This window comes from Pleurodeles waltl, chromosome 10 (genome assembly GCF_031143425.1).
Source record: "Pleurodeles waltl isolate 20211129_DDA chromosome 10, aPleWal1.hap1.20221129, whole genome shotgun sequence".
Lineage (NCBI taxonomy): Eukaryota > Metazoa > Chordata > Amphibia > Caudata > Salamandridae > Pleurodeles > Pleurodeles waltl.
Window position 1 is genome coordinate 396,707,976 of NC_090449.1, and position 15,689 is coordinate 396,723,664.

Here is a 15,689-nt window from a genome sequence, read left to right on the forward strand (position 1 = left end):
CTACCATGGCCTTTCTAGGAAACATCCCAATGCAAGAAATATGTAAGGCAGCCACATGGTCTACGCCTCACACATTCACCAAGCACTACTGTGTAGACGTGTTAGCCGCACAACAAGCCACAGTAGGTCAAGCCGTATTAAGGACATTATTTCAGACTACTTCCACTCCTACAGGCTGATCCACCGCTTTTGGGAAGATAACTGCTTACTAGTCTATGCAGAACATGCGTATCTACAGCGACAGATGCCATCGAACTGAAAATGTCACTTACCCAGTGTACATCTGTTCGTGGCATCAGTCGCAGTAGATTCGCATGTGCCCACCCGCCTCCCCGGGAGCCTGTAGCAGTTTGGAAGTTACCTTCAATTATTTATATATGTATCATCTCAACCTTAAATAGGTGCATACTTAGTCACTCCATTGCATGGGCGCTATTACTACAATTCAACTCCTACCTCACCCTCTGCGGGGAAAAACAATCGAAGATGGAGTCGACGCCCATGCGCAATGGAGACAAAAGGAGGAGTCACTCGGTCCCGTGACTCGAAAGACTTCTTCGAAGAAAAACAACTTGTAACACTCCGGCCCAACACCAGATGGCGAGCTATTGCAGAACATGCAAATCTACTGCGACTGATGCCACGAACAGATGTACACTGGGTAAGTGACATTTTCATTTAATTTCTTTAACAAATCTAATGCAAACAAGTTTTCATTGCAACCTGATGTTAAAGAGAGTGGCGTGTGTACTGTAAATGGGCCTACAGTTACTCTCATAGGTGTTGAGATGGGGCTCACCACGGGGATTCCAGAAATCCCAATTGATGTGGTATGAAGCCCAGACAGGGGAGCCCCGGGGACTGCAGAATGTGCAATAGATGTTCTGGTGGCACCAGTATCTAGAAGAAACTTATGGCCCTCTCCTTCGATTTTTACATCAATGTAGGGACCATTCTGATCTACAGGAATACTTACTCGCCCCTGGCCCTGTCTGTGGCTGTCCTAATAATTGTAGGATTCAGAAAAGAAATCATCAGCATAATATTGTCGTTCAAATGCATTGTCAAAAATATTAGTGTTACGCGGGACCTGATTCTCATTCTGCGAATTCTGATCAGTTCTACCTCTTCCTCGTCCTCGTGCATTACCTGCCGCGTTCCCTCTATGAAGTGACATACTTTGTCTTCCTTCCAGTAATGGGCAAGTATCACGCCAATGTCCATCCTGCTTACAGTAGGCACATTGGTTGATATTTAATCGGCGGTCTTGGGGTGGTGCAGATGCACCTCGGCCTCGACCCCTTCCCCGTCCCCTTGGTGGGCCACCCCTTTGCTGAGGGGTTGTATCCCGCTGGGGGTATGCCTGCTGTAATAATACCTTTTTCTTCAATTCTTTTACTGACTTCTCATTCTTTTCTAATTCTTCCTTGTACCTGCTCTCATAGTATTGTGCCATCTGTAAAATCTCTGCCTGTCCCTTCGTCATCCACGAACTCTCTGTTGCTTTTAATTTTTGTGATATTTCAGGTAGAAGGCCATTAACAAAGCGTTCTACAAATAGTGTGACACCTGTTACGGTGGCGAGGTCTTGACCGCTAAAATCTATGAAAGCTTGTTCAATTCTAGTAAAATAATCTGGGACATCTTCACCTATTTTCTGTTTATAAGTGGCAAGTTTTCCCCAATCCACAGTCTGAAGAGGTATAACAGTTTCTAACTTAGTCAATATCCGGTTAGGTAAATCTAAAATATCCTGATGCGGCAGGGTTCCTGGTGCCCTTTGTGCTTCCCGTGCTTCTAAACCCCCCCATGTATTTCCCAAAGTAGGTGCATCATCTACTCTTCTAATTTTATGCCAAACTTCAGGACCCAATAAAACACCAAAAAAATAGTCAATGTCTTTAAGTGTCATAGTTGTGGTGGAAATGGCAGTTCTAAGGTCCCGATAGAATCCAGCTGGATTCTTTCGAGGATCTGGCAAGTCTTTCTTTATAGCCATTACCTCCTCCCTTTTCCATGGTATATGAACAAATTGGGCCACCGGCACGGGAGCTGGTCGTCCGGCGGCAGCTGCTGCTGCAACTGCAGCTGCAGTGGGCATATCAGGGTGCACTTCCCTCATTGGGTACCCCTTGTCATATCTATTTAGAACATCTTCCCTGGCTATGACACAAATGCGTACTCCCTCATTTATGCTGTTACTATCAAGAATACAAGCCACACTGTCCCGCCATAATTGGTATAATTCTTGTTCATAAGGGAGAGGGGTAGAATCTGTAATACAAGACTTCCAATCCCTCTCCAATTTTTCAATCATATACAGTAGTGCTAATTGCTGTCCAAAATGTGACATCTGTTGTATTGTGTCCATAATATCGGTGTGGGTGTAAATAGGATGTGACATCCAGTTCTCTGACTGATTCTTGATAACCCGTTTTTCCCCATCCCCAATAGTGGAGCGGGTACTAGGGGGCGAAATCGCCTTAATAGGTGTGCTCCATATGGGTGAAAGTGAGTGTGTGTCTCTGCACTGTCGGCGTTGTCCATTTGGGGTGTTAGGGGCTGGGGACATTATTGGTAACCTTGCAGTGCTGGCTGGTAGTGGTGGGGCAGGTGGCGGAGGGATTAGGACTTGGGCTATTGGGGTAGCTTGGGCTAGAGGCTGTGGTGGTTGTGGCACATGCTGCTGTAGTGGTGCACCTGGATTTCCCAAATTGTGCCCTTGCCCTTGCTGCTGTTGCTGTGCCCCCATGATAGGTTGGGCTACTGCAGGGGGTGTGTAAGGTGGAGGTGCAGTAGGGCTATTATCTAATAGCTGTAGCATTACCTCATCTTCCTCTAATGCATGTTTGGTTTCTGTTGGCTTTGATACATAACTTCCCTCCACCTGAGCCCTATGGACTCTATCTTCAGATTCAATCCCTTTCTGGGTTTGGGACTGGTGATAAAGGGCGGCCTTCTGCATGATGGTTCTCCTATTTTCCCTCTCTATCAGTTTATCTGATTTAATTTTTCTTTTATTGGCCTCCATTTCCCATTTTCTGTATACCTCAAACATATGTTGTCTAGCCTTTTTATGAAACAAACATTCCTGTAGGTAGGTTAGTTTCTTTAAATCAAAAGACCCATCCTCTGGCCACTGGAGGTCAGGACAATGTCTAGTATACCTGCGCCATATACTATTATACAAATTATTCTCTAAACCATAATCCTTTAACATGTCCCACCCTGGTGTTCCCTCTTTTGGGATCGGTTGCTTTTTATCTAAACGTGGCACATGATTTCGGCGAAAACAAAGACATAACCCTTGCCAACATTTCTTATTTCCCATATCTAACCTTTTAAATTTTCAAAAGACAACACACACCAAATTTCAAAATGTAACATGCACCAAAGAAACCCTTTTTCAAATGTGCACCAAAGAAAACCTTTTTCAAATGTGCACCAAAGAAGAAAAAAAAAAAACCTTTTTCAAATATTTACCAACTTACAAATTGCTCCAGGCCTGGGCAAATTACTCAAACAAGAAAAACACGTGTAATACAAATTGTCAAATGGTACCTTGTACAAATGCAAATTTACCAAGAACTAATCATTCCCAAAAATGATAAGTTATCCAAAAACAATTATTCTCTCAAATGCAAGTTAAAGCAGACAAGTAGCCAGCGAGGAACAGTCTTACCTGACTATCTGCTTTTTCCTGGATTTCTCTCCGGCCGCCCGTGTCAGACTAATCAGTCAAGATAAAAACCGATGTTTTCAGGGACTTCGCTGGGACATCATGAGAAAGCGGGGAGAGGCCTGCCCGGTGGATAAGATGCAGCTGCTTTTGAAACTAAGTCTTTGTGCAGGGGCCCCTGGAATCTACACCTCCGGAACTGCGTCCCCCCACTGGCAGCACGTCTCGTGACAGAGCTACTGAAGATATCCACTGGAAGGTCCCTGTTCGGGCGCCAAATTGTCAAATGCACATATTTGCAGATACTTACAAATGCATTTACAAAGGAGTTTTTGACACGGAGAGCCGGAGTGAAAAATCAATGACCAAAGGTCTGTTTATTTTTGCTGCAGCAAAGAGGACAGGTTTACCACTGGCATCCCAGGCCCGAAGTAAAGTGTGCTAGCATAAAGCGTTTAACAGTGATATTTATACTCATACATCAAAGGATACATAAAATGTGTAAATAATGATATACGTCATACAGATATTTTAAGGAGTTAATCAGTTTCCACACACCGGTTCCATTCCCAGCTTTGTCCTTGCCTCCCCTCTGCAGCTGCCTGACTCCCCACATTCTTGAGACCCTTCAAAGGATTACGTGGTTCAAAGGTATAGATATCAGCCTTTCCCTCCCCAAAATACCACAGCCGAGGTCAGTTAGTTATTTGAACACACAATTATAATGAGTACAGTGCCCCAGTTAGGGAAAGAAACCAGCTGCAAGCCTATGGCGTGGAACCAGGCTTATTTTACTTAAACAAATATACATAAGATAACATGTGATAGACAGTGCGTTCAGAGACAACAAAAGCTCAAACTTACACGTGTAAAAGGAACGAAGCAATTCAAAATGGATTCTAACACCGGCTTATCAAAGAAACACGTCTTGCCCTGGACATCGACACGGAGTCTGGCAGGGTATGGCATACCATATTGAAGACCCAGACCCCGAAGGTCAGCCTCAGCATCTTGAAACTTCCGTCTGGCGTCCTGCACCGCCATCGTGAAGTCCGGGAATGGAGAGTGTGGCTACTTGGTATTGCAGAGGGGTCTTTTTGCTGGTCATGCTGAGTGCTGTAGCACTGTAGTTTAGAAGGCATGCAACAATCGTATACAGGGAGGCTCCCGACAGGGGGCACACAAAGAGGGATCTGTGTGCCCCTTCCACCACCAATGTGGGGGTAAAGTTGGCACGATCAACTAGTTCTGTGAGCAGACGTTCGACAAAGAGGTCCATGCGCCCTGTGTTAGTAGTTTCTGCCACCCCCAGGATTAGAAGATTATTATGTCTGCCCCGCGCCTCAAGGTCCTCATTTTTTTGTGGCAATTGTGGGTGGACGGGTCTCCAGTATTTCCAACCCTCTTGGCTATTTTGGCGGTGGCATCCTCCGTTTTGGAGATTCTGTCCTCTGAATGTGCCATTAGTGCATTTTGCTGGTCAAGACGTTCCCCCATCTGATCCAAGCGCTAGCTATGGTATCAGACCTTGCATTGATGGCCCAGAGACCGTCATGCAACTCCATCAGTATTGTAGTGGCGTTGGTGGGCATATCAGAGTCCTCGTCTGTGCAGGCCCAGTCTCAGACCTTGTGAGCGCATTATGTTGTGGTGTCTGCTTCTGCTTGTCAAATGCAAGCTTACGCTGTTTAGGATCTCCTTTGGCCATTGTCTGTGTAGGGTTCAGGGGGCCTGGGGCCATGGAGGGTGGTGAGAGGGGTCGCCAGTGCCAGGGGCCAATGCTCCAGTGTCCAGGCCTGTTGCCCCAGAACCAGATATCTCAGCACGCTTCGCCTGCCGCTGTTATTAATTTACACTGCGCTGTAATTAATTTACTGTGGCCTTCCTCTCACCGGGCCCCCTCCATGAGGCCTCCAATGCATCAGGTCCAGCCCAACACGAACCCACTCAGGCCCCCCGCATCAGCTGGCAGTGGGGAATGAGGGCCAGGTGGGGCGAAGGAGTGGCACGTCGATCGGCCCAGCAGGGTCTGCGGACCAACTCCCAGCCGAACAGAACTGAAAGATAATTGAGGGGTGTGAGTGGCAAGTGATATTTGTCGAGCCACACCTCGCGGCTTAGCCGACCTCTGCCTCCGGTCTGCCCGCAGTCCCTGTCACTGCAGGGATTCAGAAGCGCAAGGCCGGCGTGCAGGGCGTTACAGGTCCCGGGCACCGCAGGCCCCAGTGCTCACTTAAGTTGTGCCATTGCAAGTATAGCCACCCCCCTCCGCCATCCTGCAGGCTCACCCGTCACATTACTGGCAGCAGGATCACTCAACTCTACTGGTATGGAGTCCGATCCGTCGGAGCTCTAACGTCACGCAGCCATCTTGGTCGCCGGGGTAGCCATGCCCCCTTGACAGGTCATGCTTGACAGGTCTGTTGGCCAATTGAAACACTTGTTACACACTTGAAAGGGATTGAACAGGATGGCAAGACAGTTCTTGTGTGTGTATATTGCATGTCTGGTTGCTGAAGGACCCTGCTTTTGTCCTACTAGGCATCTGGGTTTGTTGTGGGTATAGTGACTCTTCCAAACTATATTTTAGTGTTAGAGGTGGGAGGACACTAGGATTGCCATATTACACTCCCCGCTCATGTCCTCATCCTCCAAGCTAAAGTTTAGTGTAGGCAAAGACTTTCGCCAGCTTGGATTTGCCCAGACATATTAATTAGTTAGTAGGGGCAAGTACCCACCTCAAGTAATAATCACAGTCCTGGTCAGGGTGAACCACTAAAGTCACTAAATAAACCTGCACTCACCCCACTGGCAGCTATGGTACAGAGCAGACAGCCTTAACCTGGAGGCAATGTATAAAGTATTTATGCAGTATTAAAACATGGCTAACATTGGAATAAAAACAAAAAAAAATCCAAAACACATCAATAAAATAGAATACACTTTAATGTACAAAATGACAAAAATCCTATAAGGGGAACTAGAGAAATGAATTTTTAAAGTTGTAAGTAGAAATAGCACCAAAGTGCTAATGATAGTCGGTGATCATGGTCAAACAGGACTCAGGTACAATTTGATGCTGACCGTGATGGAGTGCAGGACAGTTACACTCGCAAGGTTTGTCCCGGTCAAAGATTTTACCTTCTGACTTTAGTTTAAGTTCAAGTCCACCACAGGAGTCCATTTCTAAATTCTCCTCCCCCCCAGTATTTCAGGGGAGGTACTGAGGGACTCACAGGGTGCCAGGGAGAGGCCAACAGCAGGGTCCAGCCCAAGTCCAGTTTCCGTTGGTCTACTTCCTTGTCTTGATACAAGAAAGAGTATGTCTGGTCCTTCAAGGCTTCTCTCATGTCACCAACATCAGGTCCAGTACTTTTTTGGTCTTCCACAGGACCAGAAAGTGTTCTGAAGTTTGTGGCTGGAGGGGCCACATTTATGTCTGAAACCAGCTAGTGTTGGTGAGGTGACATGTTGACATGCTCTTAACTAATGGGGTAACTGTTCCTGAAGCCAACTCTATGCACTATTTCAGTGATATCTGTTGGAAAAAAGCCCTTTCTGCAGGGTTGCCATTTTTGACCTTTTTGCTGAACCCTATTTTTGGTGTTGTGTTTTCTGCACTCCTCTTGGGCAAAAGCAATGCACTGTCTTCTGTTTTCAATCAGGGGCTCTTCATCCTTTTAGCTATTGCAGCAAATGGGTTCCACCCATTTAGCCAAATAGGATTTTTCGCAATTGACAACCGTGTTTTTAGACTTTTACTGTAAGCATGTTTCACTACCTGAGTCTCTCTCACAGTAAACCTGCGATAATTTGACTAATCATGTTAACCACCTGTTTCTATCTTTTATATTAAGGCTGCTGCTGCTGCATAGCTAGGACTATAGACTCAACTTTGGGCTGATTACACATAAACACATGTTCATACCTTTTACATATAGGAGTTGCGCAAAATCAAAAACCTGCCTCTAGATTGTAGTTCTTCTTAAGCATGTGATAACAAGCTGTGTACATTTGTTTCTCCATTACATTTCCTTCTAGGCTAATAGGGGAGAACTCTGGTACAGCTAGGACACAGCACTGTAGAATGTGGTTTTGGTGCTAAAAGTTCATTGAGTAGTGAGAGGAAGAGACGGGACTGGGCACAAGCAACTGAAGGATACGAAGCTTGTATGGCGGCATCAGACAAGAGCCTCGGGCAGGCATTTATGATTGTGGTGTGGCATTAACTGGAGGAGGTATTTGGAGAAAAGGATCCAAATACCTGCCCAAAGCAGGGGAGAGAGATCACAGGTCAGACTACTAGCGATTGGCCAGGGGATCCTGACAGTCCCCGTGGGAAACTAGGCTCGAGCTCAGGGTAAGCGAGTCATGCATGGTGAAACACAAAGTGTAGTAGCTGATGGGTTAGGTTACTTGAGTAGGAATAGAATACAGTGAAGTTAGGAAACTGGGGAACACAGGGAGAAGAAGGAATGGGCAGCTTGGGGAAACACTGGGTACACCTAACATCACCAGCGAGCTCCCAGTGAAGAAAGGAAGGAATGGTACTCTTACAGTGTGACTTCCACTCAGAAATCAATTAATTTGAGACAACGTAGTAAAAGAAGCCTTGAGCATTTTGAAACACGTCCCACTCTGTTGCTTGCTGCCTGCCTCTCTGTTGACAAATTGAGGTGGGGGCTTGGTTCCCACTCGTCTGATCTAGTTTAGTTTTTTGGGCTCCTAGCAAGTGCCTCCTGGGAGCTCCCGTCCTGCAGTGGGAATATCACTTATCAACCTGTTAGGCTTTAGCTGCCTGATTTAGAGCCCCCCCCCCCCAATCTTCACACACATCACTTTGTCCCTGCTTCGTATGAGCCAATCTGGACACCCTTGAAAACTGTTGGAGCCATAGATGCCAACAGACCTGATTTAGACGGAAGACTCACTTTTTTTTAAGCCAAAAACGAATTTATTTTAGCTCTCCCGCCTGAAAATGCCTCTGCTTCAATGAAAGTATATTGGAAAAAACAGTCCCCCCATTTGTCTTCTTTCTAAATCGCCCTCTATATAATTTGAAACTGTTGGCATGTATGATTGAAGCCATGTTGAGGATTTCACATATTAACACACATTGTCACTGAATTGTGAATTGCTTACTATCAGCTTATCGTTGTGCTGGCAGGGACAGGCGGAAGTGTTCATGAGCCTCTAGCGCTCTTTATTATTTTCTCTTGTATGTTTTTGGCCTACACTGCATGCGCAGTTCTCCTAGATTTCTCCAACTATTCCACGCAAACAAAGGTCAGTCTCACCTGCAGGGCTGTGACCTGACTGGTGCCCTATCTCTCTTATCTCGCCACATATTTACAGCAAGCCTTCTTATTGGTCTTCAGAGCCTACTACACAAATTAGATTTATTCCTCTGGACAATCTCCTTGGCAAGTGAAGAGTTACTTGAGCCAAACCCAGGCCACGACAATGTGAATCTGCCAAAAACATATTTTTACTTTCAATGGGTTAAAGTAAATGTTTTGCAGTTCAGAGGGAAAAAAAATCCACCTGTCCTTTTTCAGTTTCTGAGTTATTCAGTGATGACAGGAAGCAGAATGATGGTCTGTTCTAATGTATACTCTTGTTCAGGTATTGCACAAACATGGTGGTTAGTTAAGCAATGTTTCGTTTGGATGCGTGTTCCTATAGTTGATAAACTGATGTCTTGCTTTCTGCAGCTCTGCCGTGCTAAAGATTCTTGCAAGCTCTATTTTTTTTCATTAGCTCCAGGCTCCGCAATCAAATCTCCTGGAGCACTGGTTTTCTGGGCATTTAGAAGTTCTGTTGCAACATCTGACGTAATTTTGTCATGCTCTTGCATGCAATTTGTGGATAAAAGAGGTTGTATTTGGGTGGACTGGTTGGGAGGATGGGCATTCCTGTGGAAAATGGCATCACAGATGTCTTCAAATGGCAGCATGTCATCTTTCTACATAGTCAATAGAGGAATGTCCCAGTGGTTCCTTAAATCAGGGACTTCCAAACGCTGTGCAAGTGTATCAGATATTTCCTGCAAGTACTGCTTTCTAGGCTCTCTGGTGTTATTCCACGGAATGCTGACTTCAGGAATCAAGCTGTGAGGTTCCTGTGTATCTTGTTTCAAACAGCACAACTCGTATCTGTAACATTTTATGTTGTTAAGGTAGCCCAAGATTACCACATCCTCCTTGTTTAGCTTCCTTTCAACATTATCTCTCAAGGCTCCTCTGACTCCTTTCTCTTTTCTAAAATCTGCATACACTGCGTTCCTGTCCACTGCAAGACTCGTCACCCACCACATGCACCTTCATTGAACCCGCACGAGAAAGTTATTCCTGCAACTTCCGCACATGCTTGGTTACCGTAATTACCTATGAAAAGGCGCATTTTCTAAGATTTAAGATTCCTGTCTGAAATAAGTGGCTTGTGACTGTATTAAGTGCACAGGGGCAAAAGAAGAACGTCTACTTGTCCGGAGGACAAATTAGACATTAAAACATCTTGTCCGCATCAAGAACCCTCATGTCCAGGGCGTCGGGCAATACAAATTCCCCACCCCTGCATTATTAATGGTACTAAAAATCCAAACGTAGGTCAGAGCAGGGTGCCTGCTGTAATCTTCAACTTTATTAGAAAAAAATGTCCTTTGCAATGGATGTACTGCTTCGGAATTAATACTGCATACATCATTTTCTTTAAAGATATTTAAAAGCAATTGCGTAATGCAATCATGTAGTGATGCTCCTTACAGAAGATTTCCAAAATAGGTTTCCTCATTTTGGGCATGCACAGCCCTTTACCAGCTCTGAAAAAAGACTGCATTTAAGGTAATTACCCACAGAGTGTTTTCTAATTAATTAGCACTGCGATTGCCGTTGTTTGTCAAATTAATTACCAAAGATGTATGAAAGGTTGCTGAATAGTTAAAATAACACAATCAGCTACAATAGCACGCTCTCTCCTTTTGCAAACTCACCCGCATTTTAAATGTTATATAATGTTCAATGGCATGCGTAGCTGTAGATACACATGCTTTGCTTAAGTCCGCCATCTAGTGTTGGGCTCTGAGTGTTACAAGTTGTTTTTCTTCGAAGAAGGTTTTCGAGTCACGAGATCGAGTGACTCCTCCTCTCGGTGATAGTGCACATGGGCATCGAGTCGTTTGTTAGATTGTTTTCTTTCTGCCGTAGGGTTCAGGTGCATTTCCTCTCTCTCTGGTGGATCTCGGTCTGGTATTCCTTAACTTTTTTTTTTCTACCTTTCTATGATATCATTGGTATTGTTTTGATCGTGTTTCCATCCTTACTTGATCAGATTTACATCGTCTGGGTCGAATTCTCACCCTACTTCAATGTCGGGCTGATGGAACGAACTCCGTTTCGATTCTATCCTCGGTGTCATGCTCAATTCCAATACACTGATTAACATTCCGGGTGCAATCTCCGTTTAGCTCCAGATCATCGGGAAGAAACCTGTGACGCATGCAGATCATTTTGATCTAAAAAGACTCTCCGGGACTGTAGAGATCGTTGTCTCGAAATGACATCCAAGTCCACAGAAGACACACCTGATATCTTCGGTGAAGAACACGCACAGGAAGAAGTTCGACAAGGGGCAATATTTTCTATCCAAGACTCCGATCAGCACTCGGATGATGATAGCCACTACATATCTTCAGCGCAGTACTTGAGTACAACTTCCCTTTTGCACCACACAAAAATATTGAAAAAGACTCCAGCACTAGTTGTCGGTTCTCCACTGCCTTCGGGCCATGGTAGGATCCGAAAAGTAAGATGGATGACCAACCTTCAGGTTCGGCACCGAGATTAAAGACTAAAGTGCATTCAGCATTGACCAAACGGACTCCAACAACAGTCTCGGAATTGAACCAAAAATCAGAAGGGACATCTTCGAAGCTGAAGAAATCTACACCTCCTTCAGAGCCAATGGTTTTGGTTCGAGCAAGACACTCCACACATTGACTCAGAGTCAAAAAATAAAGGTAGCAAGCAAACTACTTCTACCCATGAACCCTTGGAAATACAACCTATTCTAGAGGTAAGGGACGTTAAACAGGGAAAACTACACATTTAAAAGGACACAAGAAGAATAATTGCTTCCCCTCCAATGTCCTTTAAGAGGAAATGAACTGTTAAAGATACTTTACAGAATGTACCTCCATCACAAAAGGTCTTCAAAAGCAAACAGCAGGAAGAGGCTACAAAACATGATCTTCACCACCACATTCTCCTGTTCTTCCTTCCACACCACCACCATCACCCCCATATGAAGCACAGTTGTCACCACACACATCCTCACTATCACCACACAGGGATGACTTTAGTGATCACCACAGAACAAAGATCCATGGGATACATATGATCCGGATCCCGTTCTACCAAATGATCCAGACTTCTATCTTGCTAGGCCTTTACCACCAGAAGACACTACTGTATACAATCAAGTAGTAGCAAGAGCTGATGCATATCATAATGTGCAGATGCATACAGATCAAATAGAACAAGATTTCCTTTTCAACACACTTGCATCTACATGTATATAAACAATATCAATGTCTTCCAATGCTCCCAGGAACGCTTAGACATGCTTCTGATATTTTCCAAAAACATGTAATGGCCTGAATTATCACTCCTAGAGTAGATAACAAATATAACTCTGCACCCTCAGACCCAGTGTTTATAAAAACTCAATAACCACCTGACTGAATTGTATTTAGCGCAGCAAGAAAAAGCGCCAACATTCAGCCCACAGGAGATGCCCCTCCTCCAGACAAGGAGAGTAAGGAAATAGATGCAGCAGGTAAAAGAGTAACTTTACAAGCTGCAAATCATTGAGGGATAGCCAACTCACAGGCTCTTTTGGCTAGGTATGATAGGGCCCACTGGGATGAGAAGAAAGAACTCTTGCAGTACCTTCCTCCAGAACACCAACAAAGGGGACAACAGATAGTAACTGAAGTGCAAGCAATATCTAATAATGCTATTAGATCTGCTATGGATGCAGCTGATACAGCAGCCAGATCAATCAACACCACTGTGCTTATTAGACGACATGCCTGGTTAAGATGTTCAGGGTTTAAACCCGAAATACAACATGCTGTGTTAAATATGCCCTTTGACAAACAACATCTTTTTGGCCCAGATGTTGACACAACCATGGACAAAATTAAAAAAGATTCTGAAACAGCCAAAGCAATGGGTGCATTATATACCACACCCATCAGAAGTACTTTTAATACACCACAGTTTAGAGGGAGCTTCAAACCATCAGCCTCAGAAACAACCACTTCCCAACAAAAGCAATACTCACAATTCTGCATGAAAGGATCGTTTAGAGGCTTCTATAGAGGAAGAGGTAAAACATCCACTTCCAGAGGTTCCTCCCAATGAAATAAACCGTGACCGTCTCACCATTCCCACTGAGCACACATCTCCTGTGCCAGGAAGACTGGTAAAATTGTATCAATAATGACACAACGTCACTACAGATCAGCAAATTCTGTCAATTATCCAACATAGTTGCAGTCTAGAACTTATTTCTACGCCAACAAACATTCCTCCTCATTCACACAAACTTACTCGGGAGCATCTTTCTCTATTAAAACAAGAGGTAATCACTACTGCTCAAAGGTGCAATAGAAACAGTACCTATATCCCAACAAGGATTTGGAGTATATTCACTATACTTCCTCATACCAAAGAAAGGTGATACTCTCAGACCAATCTTACATCTCAGACCCCTAAATCTATGCACACTGTCAGAACACTTCCATATGGTCATTCTACAGGACGTAATTCCCCTGTTACAAAAACAGGATTACATGACAGCATTAGACCTCAAGGATGATTATTTCCCCATTCCCATGAATCCAGCACATCAAAAGTATCATAAGATTTGTTGTAGCAGGAAAGCAATACCAGTTCAAAGTGCTACCATTCAGGATAACAACAGCACCAGGGGTGTTCACCAAATGTTTAGCGGTGGTTGCAGCATTCCTCAGAAGACCACACATAAATGTCTTCCCATATCTAGACGACTGGCATATAAAAGGCAGTACAATTCAAATTTGTCAACAACATACTCAATACACCATAAACATCATACACAATCTAGGATTCACAATCAATTACCAAAAATCTCAGCTGCAGCCATCACAGATAGAACCATATCTGGAAGCAATTCTGAACACTCAATCAGGATTGGCATACCCAAACCCAGTGAGGTTTCAAGCATTTCACCATCTCATATCTCAACTACAATACAGCCACACTTATACAGTAAAGTTGATCATGAAACTATTAGGAATGATGGCTTCATGCATAGCAATAGTACCCAATGCAAGATTGTAAAGAAATGGCTCCCTGTTGCAGTTACCCCCCACTTTTTGCCTGATACTGATGCTGACTTGACTGAGAAGTGTGCTGGGACCCTGCTAACCAGGCCCCAGCACCAGTGTTCCTTCACCTAAAATGTACCATTGTATCCACAATTGGCACACCCTGGCATTCAGATAAGTCCCTTGTAACTGGTACTTCTAGTACCAAGGGCCCTGATGCCAAGGAAGGTCTCTAAGGGCTGCAGCATGTCTTATGCCACCCTGGAGACCTCTCACTCAGCACAGACACCCTGCTTGCCAGCTTGTGTGTGCTAGTGAGGACAAAACGAGTAAGTCGACATGGCACTCCCCTCAGGGTGCCATGCCAGCCTCTCACTGCCTATGCAGTATAGGTAAGACACCCCTCTAGCAGGCCTTACAGCCCTAAGGCAGGGTGCACTATACCATAGGTGAGGGTACCAGTGCATGAGCATGGTACCCCTACAGTGTCTAAACAAAACCTTAGACATTGTAAGTGCAGGGTAGCCATAAGAGTATATGGTCTGGGAGTTTGTCAAGCACGAACTCCACAGCACCATAATGGCTACACTGAAAACTGGGAAGTTTGGTATCAAACTTCTCAGCACAATAAATGCACACTGATGCCAGTGTACATTTTATTGTAAAATACACCACAGAGGGCACCTTAGAGGTGCCCCCTGAAACTTAACCGACTATCTGTGTAGGCTGACTAGTTTTAGCAGCCTGCCACAAACCGAGACATGTTGCTGGCCCCATGGGGAGAGTGCCTTTGTCACTCTGAGGCCAGTAACAAAGCCTGCACTGGGTGGAGATGCTAACACCTCCCCCAGGCAGGAATTGTCACACCTGGCGGTGAGCCTCAAAGGCTCACCTCCTTTGTGCCAACCCAGCAGGACACTCCAGCTAGTGGAGTTGCCCGCCCCCTCCGGCCAGGCCCCACTTTTGGCGGCAAGGCCGGAGAAGATAATGAGAAAAACAAGGAGGAGTCACTGACCAGTCAGGACAGCCCCTAAGGTGTCCTGAGCTGAAGTGACTCTAACTTTTAGAAATCCTCCATCTTGCAGATGGAGGATTCCCCCAATAGGGTTAGGATTGTGACCCCCTCCCCTTGGGAGGAGGCACAAAGAGGGTGTACCCACCCTCAGGGCTAGTAGCCATTGGCTACCAACCCCCCAGACCTAAAACCGCCCTTAAATTTAGTATTTAAGGGCTACCCTGAACCCTAGAAAATTAGATTCCTGCAACAAGAAGAAGGACTGCCCAGCTGAAAACCCCTGCAGCGGAAGACCAGAAGACGACAACTGCCTTGGCTCCAGAAACTCACCGGCCTGTCTCCTGCCTTCCAAAGATCCTGCTCCAGCGACGCCTTCCGAAGGGACCAGCGACCTCGACATCCTCTGAGGACTGCCCCTGCTTCGAAAAGACAAGAAACTCCCGAGGACAGCGGACCTGCTCCAAGAAAAGCTGCAACTTTGTTTCCAGCAGCTTTAAAGAACCCTGCAAGCTCCCCGCAAGAAGCGTGAGACTTGCAACACTGCACCCGGCGACCCCGACTCGGCTGGTGGAGACCCGACACCTCAGGAGGGACCCCAGGACTACTCTGATACTGTGAGTACC

At 45.3% G+C, this 15,689-nt stretch overlaps 1 protein-coding gene and 1 pseudogene across 1 annotated transcript in view; one reads left to right on the forward strand and one right to left on the reverse strand.

The window, feature by feature from the left end:
- The window catches only part of LOC138261557 (uncharacterized), a 403,078-nt gene that overhangs the window by 65,282 nt on the left and 322,107 nt on the right, over positions 1 to 15,689 (forward strand). The gene's annotated exons all lie outside the window — the stretch shown is intronic.
- On the reverse strand, positions 9,284 to 10,005 carry LOC138261067 (protein KTI12 homolog; annotated as a pseudogene).